This window comes from Haliaeetus leucocephalus, unplaced genomic scaffold (assembly GCF_000737465.1).
Source record: "Haliaeetus leucocephalus isolate CR32 unplaced genomic scaffold, Haliaeetus_leucocephalus-4.0 Scaffold0, whole genome shotgun sequence".
Classification (NCBI taxonomy): domain Eukaryota; kingdom Metazoa; phylum Chordata; class Aves; order Accipitriformes; family Accipitridae; genus Haliaeetus; species Haliaeetus leucocephalus.
In genome coordinates this window covers 16,231,878-16,237,877 of record NW_010972436.1, presented here as the reverse complement: position 1 = coordinate 16,237,877, position 6,000 = coordinate 16,231,878, and positions in this window count along the sequence as shown.

The window sequence follows — 6,000 nt, the reverse complement described above, 5'->3', positions numbered from 1 at the left end:
TGCTGCTCCCGCCGCCTCCACGCGGTGTCGCCCTCGAGCCGCCGTCCTGCGCGCGAGCGCGGGTGCCCGCCGCCCGCCCCGCCCGGGCCTTCGCCGGGAAACGGCGGTGGAAAAGTGACCCGTGTGGGAGCGGGGAGTCCGAGCGGAGGAACGGCCGTCCTCAGCCCAACCCCGCGGCTCCGTTCCTGTCATCCGTGCTTCACAACGAACAGCAAGCGCAGCCAGGCCTTGCAGCTACAAGTAACGTCGAGTAAACGTTCATAAAAGCACCGTTCGTTTGGCAGGTTTTGGTGCTGCGGCAAGTTAACGTGTTCTGCCGTAGGTGCTGGCGAAGCAGAAGGCAGGCCTGACGGCATGTTGCGAGGGTGTCTGCCTAAACCATAGCTCAGAATCTCCTGATCACTTTTAATGACATAGAGGGAAGAATAAAGGTTTGTTATGGTAGAATGTCTTGGTGGGAAAGAAATCAAATTTACTACACACTTGAACAGCAATTGGCCAGCACCAAAATCCAAGGCACAGGAGCCTAAAATAAATATTTTTCTAGTCTGAAATACTTGTGAGAACTCCTATTCCTAAGGTATCTTAACTATACTTATGCAGTGGAAGTGGTCCTACCACAAGAGTTGTTTAACCTAAGCCTCCTGCTTAAGTTTGTGAAAGCAGTAAGAAGAGCTGGCCAGCTGCAGGTATTCATTTGCCTGAAGCAGTCAGGATTCCCTAGGACTTACCTCCAAGCACCGAAGCAGCTCCACTTTGCTCAGAGGGTCATTTAGCTTGGATGTGCTAGCCTGCTATTCATCTAAAGATCTGGTTCATTGTCAGGGAATCCCAAAATTTCGAGCTCATGAACAGCAAATCTTGCAAAGTAACTACTCGTGCTTGTATTGATGGCTGATAAAGTATTACATGATTGAAGCCTTAAGATTTTTAATGAACATCATGCACCTTCAAACAGCTCCAATGAAACTGGCACATGTCATCCCAACCAGAGCCATTCAGTCAATTAATGCTAGTCATGACAGTCCTCCTGGGTTTGGGAGATGTATAAGGAGCCCCTCTGTGTAGATCAGCAAAGGAAGCTGCAACCTGCTAGTCTTTGATACAGCTGCTGTGACTTTCTCAGTATTTTCTAAAAGTCTGTTTACAAGTCAAGACAAGCTGTAATGCTGGAAGGAGTTCAAAATTCGACAAATTAAGTCCTCCTGTTCATAGTAACATCCTTCCTGAAAATCCATTATGAGAAGTTGTCCTTATTCTGAAGAGTAGGGTACATCCTGCACTGAGAAATGAGACTGACTTCATTCTTGATCGTTAGAAAAATGGTCTCCAATACTAAGGTATCTAATACAGTTATAGCAGTCAATCATACAATTTTACCAGGATAATTAGACCCTAGGTCTTACAGGCAGCGTCCTTGTATCTTAAACCTAAAAGCTTTTCAACAACAGTACATTCACATTGGAAGTAGTTTCTTCATATGTTACAAGAAATAATGAGTTAATTCTCCTATCGTATGAAAAATGCTCATGTTTTCATAGAAAGTTTTCTGAGAGGGTCTGTAGTACAAAAATGAAATATTCATTATTACTAACTAACCACCTTGGGTCAGTCTTGTCTCTGCTGCTGACTCCAGACCTGTCCATTTTTATTAAATTCAATTTATTTAATATTTCAGTCTCATCTGAGACTTCTTATTTCTCTTCATGATGGTATACTTTCACTTCCATTCTATACTTACATTATCTACCAGGTCTGCTCACTATATCCACTTTGGATGATTTTTTTTTTTAAATCCTTTATAAATCTATATTAAAGATTTTGCATTTTAGTTCCCTGTTGAGGTTCTCTTTCTTCACTGAAACACCTACTGCATTACATCTAATATATTCACTTTACAGCAATTTCTGACAGTACTCTCTTTAATTTAGTGTCTGTGTGCTATACCAACATCAAACACCAGACTAATCCAAATTGAAAAATCGGAATTAGTCAGATCTAGTATTCATATATCATTTGGTATCATTTGAAAAGACATTCATTTCCCACACTTTAGATGATTGAAACTCAGCCTATTTTTCTCAACAGATTCACAAGCATTAGCGAATCACAATGACCTTCACTTAAGTTTTGAATATATAAGGAAACCTGAAACCAGAAGAGTCATGGGTGGTTTCTTGTTTCACTGTGAATGTTTTACACAGCTATAGTGGGTAAAAAGTTGATAAATAAGATCTACTAGTGGTGTGTCATTCCTCATGGTGACTCAGAGTCTGAGAAGTCATGCAAAGGTTTCTGAATAGATAACCTACTGCATTTTGGACACTATGTATGAAGCTGGCTCCAACTTCATAGAGCTGAGTGAGGTCATATATCTGCATAGGTGCAGAACCACAGCCCCATCGTGGTCCCTGAACTTCGGCTTGCATGCATTTCTCACCAGTTCTGTATAACACAGGCAACATGCGGAGGGTCCTCTGCAATCCGTCATTCGGCTCCTCTCTCCACCTCTTTCAGACATTTTACAGCAGGCTTACAGTCTTGATCTGAGGACATAGGAATACTTACTCCCAAAACTGAAACATTGCATTTGAGAAACTGCCCATAGAAATGGCACAGGAATCAACTGCAATCTTCTGGAAAAATAATTGAAATTATTGGAAAGTGATGGCTTCAGTCTTTACATACAATCCATCTCATGAAGTGTTGTGCTCCCAGTGACATTAGAGGAAAATCTTTACATAGAAAATGTAGATGCAATCATTTTAAAGGAACATTTATTATTAGCCAGAGGAAGGAGGAAAAAAAAAAGAAGGGCTCCTTTCTTAAGTGACAAGTGAATTCATAGCTAAGCATCTGCTCAGAGAGGAAAATACTGAGGTCAGATCTTGGCCTTGGTTTTAAAGTGGGCCCAGGGAGCTATATATCTGCTTTACAAGTACCAAATATGTGTCTAGTGACAATATCTTCTGCCTCGTTTCTATTTTTTTCTTCAAAGTAGAAGGTTTTCAGCTGTTTTATATTAGAACCAGGATGAGGCTTAGGTCAGTCAGGAAAAAAGCCTCTGAAAATGAGAGAGAGCTTCTTAGGGAAAGATACCCGAATCTACATATGTGTACCCAAACAAAAGAGGAAGAAGGAAGAAATAAACATCATTTTTCTACGAATACTGTTTCTTGTTGCTTTCCTATTAAAAATAGGACTAAAAGTAAAATGATTCCTTGGTCATACAAGTCATCTTTACCCTACAAAATTCTTTTGCATTTAGAAATAAATCAAAAATCCTTATTTTAATGTAAGAATCAGACTACTTGTCTGTAAACAAAGAGAAGATACTCCAGGAACGGTAACATTCAACAAACAATTGTACATCCGGATGACCTGACAGCAGACTTCTATTCTGTGTGGGAATATACATTTGGAAAGAGATACTGGAATCAGTGGATGACTGGAGTTGTTTTGGCTAGCAGATGATACGCGTCGGCTTCTCAGCGGCTGTAAATCAATGTTGCTCCACAACACCGATTTACATCAGCTGTGCAACTGGCCCAATATCTCTCACATGAATGGTATATTAACTCACCAATGAATATGTTGGTTGCAGTAATGATATTCCTGGCAGGCTGATCAGTACACTGATAGAGCTGTGACCTGTAGAGGGAGGCACGTCTGTCATTCTATCAAGAGTAAACAAGCCATAGTGGAAATGAAAAACAGAAACTGAGGCCTGGGGTCAGGCAACAAAATTGTCTGGTAAAACTTACTGAGGCCTGATCTGCTAAAGAATTTGGACCTAAATTTGGAATACAGCACTTTGCTAGAGGCATCAAAATCTTTGTTCACTGTTTCATTGCCATGCAAATATGTTTCAATGACTTTAATGTAAATATAGCAAAAGCATAGAGGGTTTGTAGATAGAATTCCAGACAATTGCTTTAGTTGTCTGTGCTGGTTTTAGTAGCTTTGCTGCTTACCTTTTTTGATACTTTTGCTGGTTTTTTTTTTTTGTCTCTTTTTTTTCACTGTGAAAGTCAAAATGCTCTTCTGGAGAAACACTAGCTACAGCGCTGTTTGCTAAAGAGAACATGGTTCTGAATTTTTCCATTTTTAGCTTCTCAAGTATTTCCAGCAGAAAAAAAAAAGGGGGGGGAAAGAAAAGACTTCTTCATGTATGATGAAACTCTAATATCATAAAATCAGTTTTGCAACATATATCATACAGGAATGCACACCTTTTTTGGCAAAAGGATCAAAAGCCTGATAATACTTTGCCGCTTTCAGGTTTCACTACAAGCTCAGCCAATCCTTCTCTGAAAGTCCCTGAACTTTAAAGATTTGGCTAACATTTGAGCAAGACTGAACCAAGCTCTGAGGGGAAAGAGGCTAATTTTTTTTGCATTTCATAGTGACTGGAGTTTTGGTCATGGCAGTGAAAGAAAATGGAATATTTTGTCTGAATTTTGCTCTGAAGTTTTGAATTTTCTTGGAAAAAGGACTTGAAACTGAAGAAAATATCTTCTTTAGTAGTCTTTCAAGGGATTGCATGGAGAAGATATCTAAGCAGAGCCCTGGGTGCCCATCCTCTGGGCACCAGAAGCTTGTGGATGAGGAAGGGAAGCCATGAAGTGCTTTCCACTAGCTATTCAGATGAGGTAGACCATGGGAAATCTAGAGAGAACTGCTTCCACGTCTAACTGTATTAGCATCAACCTTTCATAAGAATGTGTTTATCACAAGCTCATAGACAGACATCTGTCCAGACTAGGCTGAAGGTGTTAGGCCTCCAGGCTCTGACTTGGTTATTTCTTGCGTGCATGCTTAACTCCCTCCTTTTTTCAGCAATGTATATAATAAAATCTGGATTACATGCTCTAAAATGACCCCAAAAGGCATACCAAAGTCACTTTCTGGCACAGACAACAACGTATAATTGCATGGGACTGTACTACCATTCCGGTACCTTTTTCAATACAGAATTTGCCCTTGTTATATTAAGACAAGTGTGCGATTATTTCTTTACTCCACTTGCCCTCCTGTACTTTGAATACTGCATAATAATAAACCAAAACCACTGCATACTGTAAAGCAGAGAGGTAGTATCTCTTTGTGAGGGAGATTTCTAGCTGAACTTACTAAAGTTCCGTAAACCATAGGAGGTGTCTAAGTATGCTATCACCCCTTAAAAGACTTAAGTGCTGGGGAGTTGCAAAGCAAAGGGATACTTTTGAAAAACTTTCATCCTGTGTTAGAATCAGCAATGCGGTGCTACCCAAGAAATTTTGACATACCATTCATTGATTTATTTTGAAGGGTGATTAATCAATATATCTCACTAGTGTCAGTGTAGAACTATAGGACTTAACATTTTTTTAAAAGCATTTAGATCTCTGAAAACATTTGTTTGACACCCAAGCTCATGTGACTTTATTACCTATAATAAAGTGCATTTTATAGTGATATTCTGTTGTTTCATATTAAAAAAATGAAAAAATGTAATTAATGCGTGAGTGCTTACCACAAAAAAATTACCAAAAATTGATTTCAACAGGATTTCTAAAATGCTACACTGCTGTTAAAGTCTGGTCCTGCTACAGAAAAAATGTATGTATTCAGTAGCTAGGTTTTAAAAAAACTACTTTGCATTCAAAATTAGTCATTAAAAGTCTTCAGCTTTTCTTCATATTCTTAAAATTGGTGTCATATTAGGTGCATCACAAAACAGTGCAGCTCTGTCTGAGGCCTTGGCAGGGAATGGTTGATCCCATCTGAAATTTTTTTTTGCACATAACAGGTAACCAAGTCTGTAAGTGCAATCACTTAAACCTAATAATAGAAAACATTTGCAAGTCAAAACACAATTATCGGCAAAACTTGAAAAGTGTTCACAAGCTTTTTTTGTCCTTTTGTTTATTGGCAATACAATATCAAATGCTGTTTCCCACAGATAAAAAATGACATGTCTAGTAACTCTATGTAAGAAATTCCTAAAGCTGAAGTATT